Consider the following 19,789-nt stretch of genomic DNA (forward strand, 5'->3'; position numbering starts at 1 on the left):
TTCCTGAAAAATGCTTTCCACCCTCGAAACAATTCTTTATCGAGAGGTTGAATCGCACCAGTAGTTCCAGGTGGAATCCACATTACATCTATAGATTTTTCGTCTCGTCCACAAAAACAGAGGCGTCATTATGTCCAGACCATGAATCCAACAAAAGCAATGAATTAGTTACTGCAGCTGGTAGGAATTCGTTTCGAACTAAGTGTTAAAAATTATTCTTTCCCATTTTTTCAGCTTTTGATATGTCGATTACAAGATTTTTACAGCTAAACAGTCCGTTTTTTATTTGTGGTCCTAATTTGCCTCGTGGTTATTGAAGAAAGATACACATCTGCAGAAACAGTAAACCGCACATACTTATCTCTGGCGTTATCATATATGAATGTCTCATCCCATTCATTGCTTGGACAGCCGACTCGGTATTTTTTCGCCCCGGAACCATAAAGTGCGGTGTGCACGCATTTCTTTCATGAACCCTTACGGATCAGCTTTATAAACAATAGTTGCGGGGATAACACCAAGTTTCGCCTTTATGTCAGCTATGAATTTCTCTATAGCATTGTCTATCCCTGGCAGTTGCTCTACACGTTATGTGACGTAAACTTGGTAATTTTGCGACTTCCTATTCTGTACGATTTCTTGAACCTGCGTAGCCAGGTCGACCAAGCCTGGAAATTAGCAGTGTTCTGTCAGATGCAATTCGGAGGGCTCGGTCTCGTAGGTCTCCATTCGTAACGGTGCATAGCCTCTCACGAAAAGTTTTAAATCTTTCGAACAGCTTTTCTTTCAAATGGTTTCGGGTTACCGTTCGGCGCATATTTTTTACTTCATGTAATTCAAAAAATGGCTCTGAGCACTATGGGACTTAACTTCTGAGGTCATCAGTCCCCTCTAACTTAGAAGTAAGTAAACCTAACTAACCTAAGGACATCACACACATCCATGCCCGAGCCAGGATTCGAACCTGAGACCGTAACGGTAACGTGGTTCCAGACTGTAGCGCCTAGAACCGTTCGGCCACTCCGGCCGGCTCATGTAATTCATTCTTCCATTTGTACCGGTCAGCTCCGATTTTACGAAATGAAAACGCCTTTGCACACTCTGTAGCTTCAAGTGTTTTTTCCCTCCTTCGTTTAACCAATATTTCACTGCCTTTTCTTCATCGCTGAAAGCTCTTGCAGTACCGGATTGCGTTTTTTTTTTTTTTTTTTTTTTTTTTTTTTTTTTTTTCTTGGATATATTCTTCTTCAGAACTGTTACTGGCACAACTGACGTCGTCGACCCACAATTCATGGAATTATTTCGTATTTCTTCTAACGTATCTACAATTTCAAACGAAATGTATATATCATTCGAATGAATGTCAAAGAAATCAAATAACAAATTATACATATGTACATCCTCAAGAGACGTAGGTTTACATAGAGAACAGTATTATCTTCTCAATAACTTTCAAATCGTGAACTACACCCTTAATTTTTATATATGAAATTACTGAATTTACCCATGGCACCTTTGTTGCCTACGCCCTCAGTCACTTTCAGAACTCAAATTAATAATCAAATTACTTAATTTAATAAGATTGCTCCTTGAATCGCTGGTGTAACCATGTCCCACCACAATAACATTAAAACTTTGAATAGTTGAGAGAGTATGAATCAGAACAGTGTTGTATTTCATTTTACAAAAATAATTGCAAGGTTTATTTATCCTTTTATAACTACAACGAGCTGATAAACCTTACACAAAAGAAGTAATAAACACAAATCAGAAAAGGGATGGTGCTTCATTGGCAAGGCATTCGTTGGGATGGAAGCTATACAAATTCTCCCCTGGATTGCCCCTTACACAACGCAGTCTGGCTTTGTTTGCGTGAATCCACTGTGAGGCCCAACTCTGTTCAAATTCACACCACAAACTATGGTTCACCGGAGAACAGCGAGCTGTGAATCTCATCTAATGTTCTGTATTTAACTCCCCGGTGCTACTGGTCACGGGAAAAAGTTCCTTCTACGACGGCGAGGTTCCCGTGGACTCGCTGTTTTCCAGTGCCGTCTTTGGCGCCTTTTGTTCTGCGATGTTGCAGTCGTTCTCCAGAGACTGGCGTTTCCTGCGAGCAAGTGGATAACCTAGGGTTTAGAGAGGTATGGCGAGCCATCTGCAGACACAAAGTTAACGGGAAGCTCTCAACAAGACTTCATTTCCTCGTAACGGGAACCCTTCCTTTTTCGCTGTCTCTTGTTGTGAGCTAAATCGTAGACTGCATCTACACCTTTGTATTGAGTCAGATCACACGAGAATATAATCACCATCATGTTGAACACTTTACTCCTACATTTAGTACGTAATATATACTTTTCTGTCACAGGAAGACAGAATTGCTTCAGTGCTTCACAGATAAGAATGTGTTAGAAAAAAAATGAGTAACGAGAAAAACATTATATATTATCTTAAGAGTGCAAAAAGTAAATGTTATGAAGTGACTGGAATTGGCTAGTGGTAAAATAAAAAGAAGGGGAAATAGTGGAAGAATGTGGACTTAGGAAAAGGCAGGCCACTAGGTTGAAATTTACACAGACTACAAATTAACTCTTGTCAACTCTTGGATTGACGATCAGGAAGGAAGTCTGTATACGTGAGAGAGACCCAAAGACGCTGGTAGGCACGAAGTAGATTTTATAATTGTCACAATGCAAAATACCTGAAAGATTTCTAGCCACAGTTCATTAAATGCAGACTAAAGTTCAAGAAATTTGCAAAAAGGTACAAAATTATGGAGAGGGAATCTGCAGAAGTTGAAACGTCCCGAGATTGTTGAGAGTTTAGAAGTGAGCATGGAGCAACAATTAACTGAAGCAGGAGGCAGGCATACTAGAGCGCCTCTAAGAGTTGACGTAGAGAAGACAGAGGGATGAAGTCAAAATATCAAGTGTCAGTAGCAATTCTTGGATGACAATGAGATGATAAAGCGATACTGAGAAAAGATTTTGACAGATCGATTAAAGACCTAAACTGAATGAAGGCACCTGGAGTAGAAAATATTTCTTCAGAATTATGTAAATCCTTGGTGAATTGAACCATGGAAAACTATTGCACTTGCCAAGCAAGCTGTATGAGACAGGAGAAATATTCTCATAATTAAAGAGAAATTAAACAACCCCAGTACCAAAAAATAGGTGCTGACGGGTGTGAGTGTTACCGTAAGAAACTGTTGTGTAATATTAACACGAGTTATGTATAGAAGGATAGAACATATGATGGAAATCGGTCTGGGGCAAAACTGGTTTTCAGAGAAATGTGGGGTTGAAGAAAGGCAAGATCTCGTCTATAGCATTTGTACTTTTAGATAAATATTTTGACGACACTGACGAGAATATATTCTTTGAAACTCTGGAATTATGAGGGATATAACACAGGGAGCGACAGGTTGTCTGCAGCTTGAATAGAAACCAGACTACGGTTACAGAACTCGACAGAAGTGAATGGGAGGATGTACACTCCTGGAAATGGAAAAAAGAACACATTGACACCGGTGTGTCAGACCCACCATACTTGCTCCGGACACTGCGAGAGGGCTGTACAAGCAATGATCACACGCACGGCACAGCGGACACACCAGGAACCGCGGTGTTGGCCGTCGAATGGCGCTAGCTGCGCAGCATTTGTGCACCGCCGCCGTCAGTGTCAGCCAGTTTGCGTGGCATACCGAGCTCCATCTCACTCTTTAACACTGGTAGCATGCCGCGACAGCGTAGACGTGAACCGTATGTGCAGTTGACGGACTTTGAGCGAGGGCGTATAGTGGGCATGCGGGAGGCCGGGTGGACGTACCGCCGAATTGCTCAACACGTGGGGCGTGCGGTCTCCACAGTACATCGATGTTGTCGCCAGTGGTCGGCGGAAGGTGCACGTGCCCGTCGACCTGGGACCGGACCGCAGCGACGCACGGATGCACGCCAAAACCGTAGGATCCTACGCAGTTCCATAGGGGACCGCACCGCCACTTCCCAGCAAATTAGGGACACTGTTGCTTCTGGAGTATCGGCGAGGACCATTCGTAACCGTCTCCATGAAGCTGGGCTACGGTCCCGCACACCGTTAGGCCGTCTTCCGCTCACGCCCCAACATCGTGCAGCCCGCCTCCAGTGGTGTCGCGACAGACGTGAATGGAGGGACGAATGGAGACGTGTCGTCTTCAGCGATGAGAGTCGCTTCTGCCTTGGTCCCAATGATGGTCGTATGCGTGTTTGGCGCCGTGCAGGTGAGCGCCACAATCAGGACTGCATACGACTGAGGCACACAGGGCCAACACCCGGCATCATGGTGTGCGGAGCGATCTCCTATACTGGCCGTACACCTCTGGCGATCGTCAAGGGGACACAGAATAGTGCACGGTACATCCAAACTGTCATCGAACCCATCGTTCTACCATTCCTAGACCGGCAAGGGAACTTGCTGTTCCAACAGGACAATGCACGTCCGCATGTATCCCGTGCCACCCAACGTGCTCTAGAAGGTGTAAGTCAACTACCCTGGCCAGCAATATCTCCGGATTTGTCCCCCATTGAGCATGTTTGGGACTGGATGAAGCGTCGTCTCACGCGGTCTGCACGTCCAGCACTAACGCTGGTCCAGCTGAGGCGCCAGGCGGAAATGGCATGGCAAGCCGTTCCACAGGACTACATCCAGCATCTCTACGATCGTCTGCATGGGAGAATAGCAGCCTGCATTGCTGCGAAAGGTGGATATATACTGTACTAGTGCCGACATTGTGCATGCTTTGTTGCCTGTGTCTACGTGCCTGTGGTTCTGTCAGTGTGATCATGTGATGTATCTGTCCCCAGGAATGTGTCAATGAAGTTTACCCTTCCTGGGACAATGAATTCACGGTGTTCTTATTTCAATGAACCGCTTGATCAATGACAATTTAAATGCAGCTCTGCTCTTGTCTAAGATAAAAATCGAGCCAAATATCAAAGAAATTGTTAAACCAATGAAGTGTCGCGTTCCAAATTAAATTGTGTACATAATGTTTCTGTAGAATTACATGTAATTATATTTGTCAATTAAAGCGTCTTTTTATTAAAAAAATGAAATTAATATACATAAACTGGGTGAACTAAAATTCTGGGTATGGGACGCCACATTGCGATTCCTTGCATAGTTCAAATGGTTCAAATGGCTCTAAGCACTATGGGACAGTCTCCTAGAACTTGTTGTTGTTGTTGTGGTCTTCAGTCCTGAGACTGGTTTGATGCAGCTCTCCATGCTACTCTATCCTGTGCAAGCTTCTTCATCGCCTAGTACCTACTGCAACCTACATCCTTCTGAATCTGCTTAGTGTATTCATCTCTTGGTCTCCCTCTACGACTTTTACCCTCTACGCTGCCTTCCAATATCAAATTGGTGATCCCTTGATGCCTCAGAACATGTCCTACCAACCGATCCCTTCTTCTGGTCAAGTTGTGCCACAAACTTCCCCAATCCGATTCAACACATCCTTATTAGTTATGTGATCTACCCATCTAATCTTCAGCATTCTTCTGTAGCACCACATTTCGAAAGCTTCTATTCTCTTCTTGTCCAAACTATTTATCGTCCATGTTTAGCTTCCATACATGGCTACACTCCATACAAACACTTTCAGAAATGATTTCCGGATACTTAAATCTATACTCGATGTTAACAAATTTCTCTTCTTCAGAAACGCTTTCCTTGTTATTGCCAGTCTACATTTTATATCCTCTCTACTTCGACCATCATCAGTTATTTTGCTCCCCAAATAGCAAAACTCCTTTACTACTTTAAGTGTCTCATTTCCTAATCTAATTCTCTCAGCATCACCCGACTTAATTCGACTACATTCCATTATCCTCGTTCTGCTTTTGTAGATGTTCATCTTATATCCTCCTTTCAAGAAACTGTCCATTCCGTTCAACTGCTCTTCCTAGAACCGTTCGGCCACAACGGCCTGCCTTTGCATAGTAAAATTACGAAAATGTCTCCACCAAACTTTCGTTCCGTGCACATTTTCGGTGGAAAATGGACGTTGAAGACAGGCAATCAGGCAACACTGTAATCCCATATAGGCCAAGTATCTTGATCAACACTGGGTAGCTATGCTGCACGCTTGTTAATAGCGCCATGATAGCCGGTAAGTGCGGTTGGGAATAGATTGTTTACACAGTCATGAGTACACCTAGCTTTGCTTAGCACGAAGACAGAAATTCCAAGAACTGTATTGCTATTTACGAGGGCGTAATGAAAAGCCACGCCTCCGAGTTTTTTATGGGAAAACTATTCAAGATTTTTTAATAAAAAGAACTGTCTTTATTCTTCGTGTCTACATATTTCCTTCTCAACATAGTCAGCCTGGCGATGAACACACTTCTCCAACGAGAGACTAGTTTGATTCCGACACTGTAGAATGTTAGACTTTCTTTACGTCTGCTTGCACATCTTCGTCACTGTCAAAGTAAAATCCTCGGAGGCGTTCTTTAAGTTCTGAAAACAGATGGAAATCGAATGGAGCTAAGTCTGGACTGCATGAGGACGAACTATTACTGTGAACCCGTGGCGTCGGGCTGTTGCAAATGTCGCTGCACTCATTCGTTGTTTGGCGCTGACAAGCTTAAGGAGAGGGTGCTCCATGTGTGAACGAACTCTTCGAATTCGAAACTAGATTATGGAACTATGTTTTTCACGCACCCTCATAGTTATGTTACACACCGCCATGTTATACGCTACAATCCGGAACCCTCCGGAGGCAGAGATATGAAGAACAAATATATAAAACGTTAATAACGTTTGTGTTATATGATACTGATAAGTGGCTAGCAGAAGAAATTCATTTACAGGATTCACAAGTTTCAGGACTGACGTACAATGTTATGCAACGAACGTACATTCTTAGAAATTTCTTCTTCAAATTAAGACCCATGCTTGACACTAGTAGACTTCAATACCTTTGTGAGAACTTTCAGCAGTAGATTGCAACCTATTTAATCTCTCATTTAATCTCAAATTTTTTGGCCTTATCAAGCCAGCGCGTCGCCTGTCGTTGGTAGTAAATAGTTTAGCTGAATACAGAGATCTAGTACACCTAACTTGAACGTGTAAAATTAAACTAGCGATGGCTTTCGAGATTTTGATAAAGTCTGTAACCGGATTGGTCATCAATTTTTGTTAGTAATGAACCACATGGGCCTTTGTCTGTCACTGTTAGAAGCGATAAGAAATTGTGTTGCTGGAACATATTTTAGGATCAATATTAGTGGGCTCCTGAAAGTACCAGTAGCTACTACGCTAGCGACACGAGAAGGCTGTGTGCTTTCCGCAACACTGTACGCTGTGGCCACAGAGCCCCACCTTAGAAGGCTACATGGGACATCATTAGGGGTTCAGATACTTAGCACCAAGACATTACGTCAAGTTTATGCCACTGTCGGCCTGCTTCTAACCAGCGACGAAAGAGGTGAAGTCACCAGGCGAATCATAAATGAACATACAAATAACATCGGAGTCGGAGATAAAACTGAAACTGACCATATCGACACTTCTTCCTCTAGATTCAGACACACAGTTTAAAACCATCCTTAGGTCCCGAAAGTAAATGTTAGGAAACAATTGGGCATGTTCATACCGCCAAGCCCACAGGACCAGAAAAAACAATCGATTACAGCGACGATTGTGGAATAGAACATATGGGAGCTGGATCACATGCATAAAGTGTTTTACGCCAACAATTATTGCATCATACTGTGCCATAATCCTGCACTGGCAGTGATCGCACAAACTGTTCGAGTAGCGTACTGCTTGTCTACATTTACATTTTTGCAAGCAACCGTACGTCGCGTGGCGCAGAGTGCCTCGAAGAAAAGTTTCCGTTACAACTACAGACATTGCATTCACTGTTGGAGGATAAGTATTAAAGAACATAGCTTTTTCCCGAGACATACATGTATAGAACACCCATAAGACCATTTCGGAAAACCAAGACTCCCTGGGCGAAAGACTCTATGAAACACTCCAGCTCCAGAGTAAGAGCCCACAATCAATCTTGCATTAATTAGCCAACCTCTTATATGTATCAGAATGTACTTTTTTAGAATTCAGTTATATAGAAGACGCAGATCTGGAAGGGGAAAAAACACAGACTTACTAACACCTCATGATGCATGCAGCCTCAAACAAAATAGGATCAAAATACCGGAACAGAGAGTGACCATCTATCCAGAGCAACACACACAACGAACTACCAGTAGAACTGTGAAAGTCGTTTGGTATAAAGTTGTAATGCAAACTATCCCTACTGGGGAACGAGTACACAAAGTAAAATTACGACCTAACCTCACAGTGAAAAGTGCACAAAGATCGAATTCATAGCTTCTATGAAACAAACAATAATAAATATAACTGCACTGTGGCGCATGAACTACTTAGGTGGGAGCAAGCAAATTTCTACACAAACTAGTTGTACCCGTCCACACTTTGCTGTGACTCAGTCTGCTTAAACGGAGAAGGAATAAAAGAGAAAGCGCACGTTTGCAGTATGTATGGCAACTGGATGTACACCCTAATCTCCTTCTCTCCCCTGTACCTGTCCATCTCCCCCTCCTCCTTTTTTGTACTTCTCCTCCTCCTCCTCCTCCTCCTCTTCCCCCTTTCTCTGTCCATCAGCTCCTCTCCCCTTCTCTCTACATCTTCTCCTGCCTTCTCCTCTTACCCCCTTTCTCTGATCTGGCGTTGAGCCTTGTATATTGTCATTGCAATTTCAGATTCTGTAATGGTATTCTAATCATCAACCGATAAGCCATAAGTGCAACTTTCCATTTTGTTAGCAACATTTTACCAAAATTTAAAAGTAGTCCACGACAAACTTCAGAGATTTGTGATTCTGAAGAAACGAACATCTGCGTTTGTACTTATATGGAAGATGTAGATATTCCTAATGACAGATCTCCGAAACTTTTTGGTCGCTTACTTTGAAATTTTGACACAACGTTGCATTCGAACACGCGTGTTTTATATGCTTATTTTATATATATATATATATATATATATATATATATATATATATATATATATATATAATTTTTCATAAATTTTGTAATAGGCAAACGTTGATCCAAAAAGTCTCACAACATTACACACACACACACACACACACACACACACAACACACACACACACACACACACACATCATATATATACACACGTTTCTAATATGTATTAATTTGCATGGTAATTGGATGTATATCTAAATCTCCTTCTCTCCTCTTTGTCTGTCGATCTTCCCCTCCCTCTTTCCTTGTCCATCTCCTCCTCTTACTCCTCTCTCTGTCCACCACATCCTCCCCCTCTCTGTCAGTCCTCTCCTGCCCTTTAAGTATACATAATAGATGTAGGAAGACTACTTAAAACACTTCTGCGTTAAAATGCAACCTTGTGTCAGAATTTCAAATCAATCTGTCAAAGAACTTTCGGAGGTACACAATGTTGAACAGATGAATATTTACATTTTTATTTATATGAATTGTGTGTGAGTGTGTGTGTGTGTAGGGGAGGGGGAAGCAAAAATTCATTGATATCGCGTAATGTGAGTCAGATATACATCTTGCAGCAAAACATTTAAGCAGTTAGGCATTGACATAGCAACAGTTTATTAATATTAAAAGTAGTAAACATGGCCCGGGGTTGCAGGTAATGCTTCTTGGAAACTGTTTCCTATCCTTATTTTTTTTTAAATACTTTAGGTTTGTTTTTCCCTCAGACCAAGAACAATAGATCAGATTTGCTGTAGAAGGCAATAACAATTGTCCATTCAAAAATCTCTTATGATTTTTGTTATTACTATTTTAGAAACACTGTGCACTTCATCATAATGAATTTGAAAAAGAGGAAGGCATTTATTTGTTTCTTTTTACACTCCAAAAATTTTACCTTACCTTTCCACAGTTCGCGAAATAAATTTTTTCATGGCACGCGTAAGATTAATTTTCTCAGTCCTGTCTTGATGAAAATGAAGAAGCTACAGCTGGCTAACTCTCAAATCTGTCTGTGTTGAGCTGAGGCAAGTTTAAATCGTCGCAAGGTTTTGAATGCCCGAGGGGCAATGTTGGCAATGTTATAATCGGAATGCTCAGGAGAATAACCTCCTAAACAGTTTCTTCAGCCTGCCGCGTTCAACATGAAGTTGTCTTCGAAGATGGGGCTCATTACACGGTTGTAGACCAAGCGTAATAGTTCACAGCATCTAGAGCTGTGTGTAAAGGTCTGTGCATGTTAAATCCTGCTGCTTATGTACTCCAAACATCTCTTTTACAAATCATGTAGGTGGCGGAAGTGTTTGGGAGGACGTAACAAGTGTCTCTTATAGATGGAATAGTTGCTCTTCGATCAGTCTCATTCAGAAAGAGATCAAGAATTTCAAAAATACGTCTCTTAAAGTTCTTCCATGAGTCTTTCAGATTCAATTACTTAGAGTAATCCTTGTCATTCTCTAACAACATATCAAAAGATTCTGCAGTCCTAAGATTCGCAAAGAACTGTTTTTCAAAGTTTAATTAACGTATCACTGCATCTGCATTAAAATCTGGATTTTCTAGAGATCTGTCCAGTTTTTCACATAGTCCAAACACTTTAGTACCGAATGTCTTATACAAAATACACTCCTGGAAATTGAAATAAGAACACCGTGAATTCATTGTCCCAGGAAGGGGAAACTTTATTGACACATTCCTGGCGTCAGATACATCACATGATCACACCGACAGAACCACAGGCACATAGACACAGGCAACAAAGCATGCACAATGTCGGCACTAGTACAGTGTATATCCACTTTTCGCAGCAGTGCAGGCTGCTATTCTCCCATGGAGACGATCGTAGAGATGCTGGATGTAGTCCTGTGGAACGGCTTGCCATGCCATTTCCACCTGGCGCCTCAGTTGGACCAGCGTTCGTGCTGGACATACAGACCGCGTGAGACGACGCTTCATCCAGTCCCAAACATGCTCAATGGGGGACAGATCCGGAGATCTTGCTGGCCATGGTAGTTGACTTACACCTTCTAGAGCACGTTGGGTGGCACGGGATACATGCGGACGTGCATTGTCCTGTTGGAACAGCAAGTTCCCTTGCCGGTCTAGGAATGGTAGAACGATGGGTTCGATGACGGTTTGGATGTACCGTGCACTATTCAGTGTCCCCTCGACGATCACCAGAGGTGTACGGCCAGTGTAGGAGATCGCTCCCCACACCATGATGCCGGGTGTTGGCCCTGTGTGCCTCGGTAGTATGCAGTCCTGATTGTGGCGCTCACCTGCACGGCGCCAAACACGCATACGACCATCATTGGCACCAAGGCAGAAGCGACTCTCATCGCTGAAGACGACACGTCTCCATTCGTCCCTCCATTCACGCCTGTCGCGACACCACTGGAGGCGGGCTGCACGATGTTGGGGCGTGAGCGGAAGACGGCCTAACGGTGTGCGGGACCGTAGCCCAGCTTCATGGAGACGGTTGCGAATGGTCCTCGCCGATACCCCAGGAGCAACAGTGTCCCTAATTTGCTGGGAAGTGGCGGTGCGGTCCCCTACGGCACTGCGTAGGATCCTACGGTCTTGGCGTGCATCCGTCCGTCGCTGCGGTCCGGTCCCAGGTCGACGGGCACGTGCACCTTCCGCCGACCACTGGCGACAACATCGATGTACTGTGGAGACCTCACGCCCCACGTGTTAAGCAATTCGGCGGTACGTCCACCCGGCCTCCCGCATGCCCACTATACGCCCTCGCTCAAAGTCCGTCAACTGCACATACGGTTCACGTCCACGCTGTCGCGGCATGCTACCAGTGTTAAAGACTGCGATGCAGCTCCGTATGCCACGGCAAACTGGCTGACACTGGCGGCGGCGGTGCACATATGCTGCGCAGCTAGCGCCATTCGACGGCCAACACCGCGGTTCCTGGTGTGTCCGCTGTGGCGTGCGTGTGATCATTGCTTGTACAGCCCTCTCGCAGTGTCCGGAGCAAGTATGGTGGGTCTGACACACCGGTGTCAATGTGTTCTTTTTTCCATTTCCAGGAGTGTAGTTCCAAATTTTTTGGGTCACGTCGCGTAGTCCCGCGGTGCCGATCGTCTTCCGTCTCTGAATTTTGTGCATTCAGCACTTGCGCCACTGTTTTCTGCGCTTGGTCATAGTTTTCTCTGAAACATTTGAAAGAGTGTACCCTTACGGTTATCGTCGAACACCTCAGTTTCAGTTGTAGACGTCAAGTATCAGGATTCGTCTAGTCGACACCGGAAACCACTTACACATTTCTCATGTTCGTGGATTCCATAATTACATTTGAGACGTCTTTCACATGTACCAAGTCATCACACCTTAAATCACAGAACATCGAAACTTCTGTAGTGCAACAATGATAATCGCAGTGGATGTAACAGCTGTTTGGCTGGTACTGAAGAACGATTTCCTTCAAATCTTTGTTCCGCCAAGATACATTGACTTCATCAACGAAACCGTGGGCACGTAGATACCCGTTCCTTGCTTAGAGTCTTTGAAGGATGTATTTGACGCCAGTGTTTGTGCCCTGCTATCTGGCGGGTACAAACCCAATAAAAGTTATTGTTCGAGCGTCTCAGGGTTGACGGAACATCCGTCATTGAATCTGCCACAATACCGTGAGATGAAGAATTTTAGTTTTTGTTTGTTGCATAAAGTCATATGTGAGCCATAATTTTCAAAATTACGTTTTGTTTCTCACGCGCCAAGCAGGTGTCGTGGCACATAAGCCAGATTTTCATTTTTGTATTCATCGTTCTTCCTCTCATCGACAAGTTTCAGGTTTCCAAAGATCGTTTCATGACTTCTCAGTTCACCTCCTGTTTGATCCGGGAACCTGAGTGAACTGATAGTTACTGGTAAAGCGGATGTTGCTCTCTCCTGAATTGCCAGCAGATGTTGCGCCAGTTCGCAGATCACGGGGTGCTACTTTCACACTGCTGAAAATCCTGACAGATTCTCGATAAAAAAGATTCTCTCTTGTGTTCTGTGCTTTTCTGCAAATTTTTCTTGTTACAGAAATCCTTCTGAAAAAAAAGTGTCGTTTGTTCTGTGGACTTCCACCGCCCCACTATGTGGATTGGCCAACTGCAGTCATGGCAGATTATACTGTCAGTCTTTTATTTGTAACGTAGCCACGGAAGACATAAACCATTCCGATTTACAAGACATTCCATTACTTCGTGGAAACGTGTGACAGGACAGAACGGAACGTAGTTGGAGTTATAAGAAGTTTAACATTATCTGATACATACTAGCTTCTAGGATACGACAGACTGATGCAGTGATACACTGAGGTGACAAAAGTCTTGGGATACCTCCTAATATTGTATCGGACTTTCATTTTGTCCGGGGTAGTGCAGAAGCTCGATATGGCATGGACTCGTTGGAAGTCCCCTGCTGAAATACTGAGCCATGCTGTCTCTACAGCCGAGCACAATTGCGGAAGTGTTGCACGTGCAGGATTGTATGCACGATCTGGCCTCTCGATTATGTCCCATAAATGTTCGACGAGCTTCATATCAGGCGGTCTGAATGGCCAAATCATGCGCTAGAAATTTCCAGAATGTTCTTTAAACCAAATGCAAATAAATGTGGCCCTGGACAATGGCGCACTGTCATCCATAATAATTCCATCGTTGTTTGGTTTCAAGAAGCCGAACATAACCGTTTACAGTCAATTGTCATTTCTGCTGGAGCAGAGGACCCAGTGCATTCCATGTAAACACAGCCCACGCCATTATGGAGCCACCACCAGCTTGCACAGTGCCTTAGTTGAGCCCATGGCTTCGTGGGGCGTGCACCACACTCGAACCTTACAATCAGCTCTTACCAACCGAAATCGAGACTCATCTGACCAGGAAACGGTTTTACAATCGCCTAGGGTCCAAACAATATGGTAAAGAGCCCAGAAGAGGCGTTGCAGGCGATGTCGTGCTGTTAGCAAAAGCACTCGCGTCAGTCGTCTGTTGTCATAGCCTATTAACGCCAAACTTCACAACGTTGTCCGAACGCATTCAATCGTCTTACGTCTACATTGATTTCTGTGGTTATTTCACGCAATGATGTTAGCACAGACAACTCTACGCAAATGCCGCTGTTATCGATCGTTAAGTGAAGGTCGTCGTTGTCCGTGGCGAGAGCTAATGCCTGAAATTTGTCATTCTCGACATTCTCTTGACACTGTGGATCTCTGAAGTCCCTAACTATTTTCGAAATGGAATTCCCATCCGTCTAGCTCCAACTAGCATTCCACATTCAAAGTCTGTGCGGCCATAATCACGTCGGGCACCTTTTCACATAAATCACGTGAGTGCAAATAACAGCTTCCTCAGTGCATTGCCCTTTTATACCCTGTGTACGTGATGCTACCGCCATTTATATATGTTCATTTAGCTGTCCTACGACTTTTGTCACTGTAGTGTAAGTAAACATTGCAGTCAACCAAAATAATAATCACGTATATGCTGACGTACCGCGTAATTTATCCAGAAAGGCACGTGGATCTTTGGGGAAAAAACATGTTTATTTAGTACTTGGAATTGCACGCATGGACTGGAGTCGAGCTCGCGGCCGCAGATTATATGTACCTGGCGCGCCAACGTTCATGGGCTTTTCCGCGGTGATTTCCGGTCTTCTCTTGCAATCTGCAACGGTCGTTCGCTGCAGCATGGGAATCCAGGATCCGTTCACCTTGAGGCTTTCTTCTTTCTTGTTATAACTGTTCTCAGATTATGTATTTCTATAGCTCCTCTGAAAAAGCGGGTGTGATAGCTCTTCTCCACAGGCAGAACTTCCGTGTCGGCGCATTTTACTATGTGATCGGCCTCATACAGAGCGTGCTCTTTCACGACTGATTTCTCCATGTGCTCCAACCTGCAACGCCGTTTATGTTCTGTGATCCTGGTGTTGACAGATCGCCCAGTCATTTCAACATAAACTTTCCTGCGTGTGCGTGATACGCGGCATATTCCCGACATTGCAAGTAGGTCCCGTTTTTTCCTTTGCCGATCTGAGACCATATTTGATCTTCTTTGTCAGTTTATAGTCTTCACGCCGTTTTTGCACTATATACAGCCGATTCTGTCCGTCACTCTGCGAATGTATGGCAGAAAGGCCGTACCCTACATTTCTTTTTCCGATGTGTCACTTCGCCGAGTGTTTGACCCTGTTACACTTATTATAAAACGTGGGGAACCCGTTGCTCCTTAGAACGCTTTCCGGGCGTCGCAGCTCGCGTCTTAAGGCGCTGCGGCTCACATATTCGTCTTACTCGCGTCATAGCGTATTAATCATGCCTCTTTTCTGACTCTGGTGGTGATCTGACAGTTTGTGTACGTATCTGCCTGAATGTGTGTCTCTTTTCGATATATGCTGTGCCCCAGGTTTTCTCCATCCTTTGTGATCAGCATGTCTAGGAAGGGTAGCTGTTTGTGCTTTTCTACCTCCATGGTAAATTTAATGTTGGCATGGAGGCTGTTCAAGTGTCTTAAGAAGTCAGCGATCTGTTCCACAACATGACTCCCCACAATGAAGATATCATCGACGTATCTGTGCCACACCTTAGGTTTACAAGTTCCCAATTCCAGTGTCTGTGCTTCGAAATATTCCGTAAAGAAATTGGCCATGAATGGACTTTGGGGATTACCCATGGCGACGCCTTTCAGCTGTTCTTAGAAGTTGCCATTCAACGTGAAATAGCTCTTGATGAGACATGGATGAAAGAGCTTGGCGATGTCTTGCAGGAATATAGAACCGATATGTTCCAGAGAGCCACACTCTGGTAAACAAACAAACATTAAAGCTGACTACGACGTCGTTTGGTCCAAGTTGTAGTTTCTTCAGCTTTTCAATTAAATGTCCTGCGTCCTTCATGCATGTGTCAGCTTTCCTTACGTGAAGCTGAAGCAGTGAAGCCAAGTGTGGCTTCCATGCCACGACGCGTCGTCGCTGTTCAAATGGTTCAAATGGCTCTGAGCACTATGGGACTTAACATCTATGGTCGTCAGTCCCCTAGAACTTAGAACTACTTAAACGTAACTAACCTAAGGACATCACACAACACCCAGTCATCACGAGGCAGAGAAAATCCCTGACCCCGCGGAAATCGAATCCGGGAACCCGGGCGCGGGAAGCGAGAACTCTACCGCACCACCACGAGCTGCGGAAAAGCCAAGTGTTTTTTCAGTTTATAAGCCGATGAACCAGACGGCTAACAATAGGTCTTAATGGAACGTTATTCCTGTGGATCTTCGGTAGTCCATACAGCCCACGTGGTAGGGCTTCTGTGTTGCGCAGGTTCCTCTGTATGTCCACCGAGAGAGCAGACCCCTTAATGAACCGATTCGTATTCCGTGTGATCCCCTGCGTTGTATCTGCACTTAGTTTTCAGTACGTCGTCAGATCTAATAGGCCCAGGATCTTCTGCACATAATCTTCGGTCTTCATTACAACGGTCGCCTTTCTCTTACCGGCAGACTACCAATCTATTCTTATAGGCGTTAAGACTCTTGATAGCTTGTACCTTTTCTTTCTTCTGGTTGTAAACTGGTGGTTTTCCTCGGCACGGTATCCTGACTGTTTCAGCGCGTATTTCCTCAGCTCCTTCGCAAGGAAGGGTCAGAATGGCCGCTTTGGTATTAGCAATTATGTCCTCCATGGGTATAGTTATCGGGATGATAGCGAAATTCTCTCCCTTTTGAAGGACAGACTGTTGCTTTTAGGTTCGTTGAAGATGACCACTGTGCTCGACGCGGGAATCGCCTGTATCGAATTGGAGAGCAAAGGTATTTATGACACAACTTGACTAAAAGAAAGGATCGGGTGATAGAACAGATCCTGAGACAGCAATGAATTGTCTATTTGGTAATGGAAGGAAGTGGGAAGAGAGGAGGGGGGGGGGGCAGGGATTGTAGGAGACCGAGGCTTGAATATAGTAAGAAGGTTATAATGGATGTAGGTTTCTGTAGTTACGCAGAAATGAAGAGGTCCGCAATAGCATGGGAAAGCTGCATCAAACCAGTCTTCGACCTGAGTACCATAAAACCCAAAATCAGTGACGGCCTCTCAAAGGATAAAAAAAAGCATAGAGGAACTTTAATGCGTGGAAGAGAAGAGAATAAACGTTTTCAAGGTAAAATTTGTCTTTAAAAGTAAAATAATGGAAAGTATTGTAATGTACTCTCATTTCTGTGTTAATATAAAATAACTGCACGTATTTGGTAAAAGACCTTCTGCAACTGCTGTATAACGATTATGGAAACACATACAATGAAACCTGAAACCGAACTCGAGCGTGAATGACGATACCTGTGCACGCTATTACAGTGTTGCCACATTGTCTTTCTTCGACGTCTAACTTCTACTGAAAATAAGCATGACACGAAATTTTGACGTAGACATGTTTTTGTTCTGCCATTGAGCACAGAATCGCACTGCGGCGTCCGAGTCTTCATTCTTTCGAATGATTGCTTCAAGGCAAGCAGCGTTCCCTTTTCTTCAGCAGGTAAATTTTCCTCCGTCATAAAATAGCTGCTAGATTCCTATTCTGTATATTTTCTGTCCAACTTGTGTAGTGGTAGTCTAGTGATAGTCTGCTTCAAGTCGTCCGTCTACGCGCCCGTTTCACTGAAAAAGAAAGGACAATTCTCATCATTCAGTTTCTGCTTTCCCCGCGGATTTTACGCCATTGAATTCATAAAAAAACCGTAGGCTGAATTTCTCTTCTACCCTAATTATTCACTGAAGCTCTCGTTCCGAATCACCAGACAATATTGGAGGAGAAAGACGGCTGAATGCACGCCAGATGTCCGAGGAAAAAGTGCGTTACGGTGTTAACGTTCGAAGAGTCGTGCTGCAGCAATAAAGGAGCCTGTTGGTAGGTCTGTAAGCGAAGGTTTGTTTCTTGCTTTATGTTTCGTCTCGAAGCTAATGATATGCGGAAGAGTTGGCACGTAAAAGCGGCCGGCAAGCTAATAACAAGTAAAGGAATATTTCTTTTTGATTTACGACTGTAGCATGTAGTCTTCCTCAGATTTAACCTGGTTAAAAAGCTACGAAATCAAAGGAAGAGACTCCTTCATAGACAGATAGTGATACTCAAGCAATAGTCTCGTAACCTGGAAGAGATAAATGGACTTCTTATTCTTCGCTAAGCTACACGTAAACGAGACTACGGCGTAGTAGAATAAGTACAGAAACTAATTATAAGTATAGTCTTTCACATTGGGTGAATCATTATATTCACAAAAAAACGTAATGGAGTAATAACCGACAGCCAGGAAAGCGGCCTTGAAAAACAAGTCGTATAGTTTATCAGAATATTTCTGAATTCCGCTTAGCCCCAATGTTCATATTAATCAGATTTTTACTTTGCCGGTGTACAGATATGCTTTTGTTTTTATATGTAGAATGCTTTTGTTTTAAATATTAGATAAACACTGCAGCTGAGTGGTACAACAGGGTGAGCAGTGGCTTTTTTTTTTCAAACTACTCGCGTTTTCCCTAATGTTCATAATTTTTTCCTGCGTATAATAATTCTGCTTCTACCTGTCGATGTGTAGCCTGAGTCGTTCACCATCTCCAATGGCTCATTCTAATGGTGAGATTTATGGAACACGAAATGCGAATGAATGAATGAATAACGAACATCGTACAGCACTTGACTTGCATTCTATTGGCCGGACTGCGCTTCTAGTCTTGCAGGACTTGCTAAGACAGGCGTTACGTCAGACAACATTAGTCCGCACTTTACTTGTCTGGAGAAAACGTGTCCAAAATTCATTTCACTAACAATCATCAACATCGTCAGAGGTCTTGATGGACACAACTGTCTGCTTTCAGTTTGTGCTCTGGAGCTGTGGGTTCCTGTTTCAATCCTTTCCTGTGCGGCAGTGAACATAGCAGTCTCTCTCTGCCGTGTGCACACGTAGCCAGTAAGTTTGCTTTGGGAGTCATTGTCTGCCTGAATGTGTCTTTCCCTGGCTAAAATTTCCACGGTTCTACCATGAGTCAGAGGGAGATGATTCGAATGAAGACAGAGGTTTCCCTCCGTCTTTTATTTATTTATTTATTTATGTATTTATTTACTTTGAGACAGAGGAAAACCTCTGCCTTCATGCGAACCATCTCTCTCTGGCTCATGGTAGCATTTTATTATATTAACGAAAGTTGTGATCAGTTTGAGTAGCGAAGTAACCCAAGACGGAAATTCTTTCATCAGAGCAGAAAGTCAGAGCAAACAGCGAGGCAGGGTCGAAGAGTGACATACAAAGTCGAATCTTAGCAAGCGACAGGGGTTATAAAGACTTACTTCACCATTCACTGCTGAGCAAGCGACAAGTTTTCGGCAGTTCATGGAATGGGTAAGAACTGATACTGACAACGATTCACTACTTCATCGTTTATGGGAACTGGAGAGGAAATTGAAGATTATTCCTATTCCACTTTATGCGGGTATTCATTATTCTCTATGCCTGTGAATGTAAATTGTGGACGTGAGTTGTGATATAGAAGTAAGTCACAAATTTCGATAGAGTTCTTTAGGAGCTTTCAAGTATTTCTTTAAAAAAATAATGTTTATAATCCTGATGATGACGAAGTTATTAGGGACGAAGCACGGGCTCTCATTTGGAGAAGAACCCATCCAGTTATGACGTTCTGATGCACTCTGAACCACAGGCGTCCAGAATGGGAGTCGGACAAAATAAAATCTGGTCAGTT

General features: G+C 43.7%; 1 pseudogene; it reads right to left on the reverse strand.

Annotated features, from left to right (window-relative positions):
- Nucleotides 1-19,789, reverse strand: part of LOC126355384 (uncharacterized) — a 131,465-nt pseudogene that overhangs the window by 81,307 nt on the left and 30,369 nt on the right.

This window comes from Schistocerca gregaria, chromosome 3, assembly GCF_023897955.1.
Source record: "Schistocerca gregaria isolate iqSchGreg1 chromosome 3, iqSchGreg1.2, whole genome shotgun sequence".
Taxonomy (NCBI): Eukaryota; Metazoa; Arthropoda; class Insecta; order Orthoptera; family Acrididae; genus Schistocerca; species Schistocerca gregaria.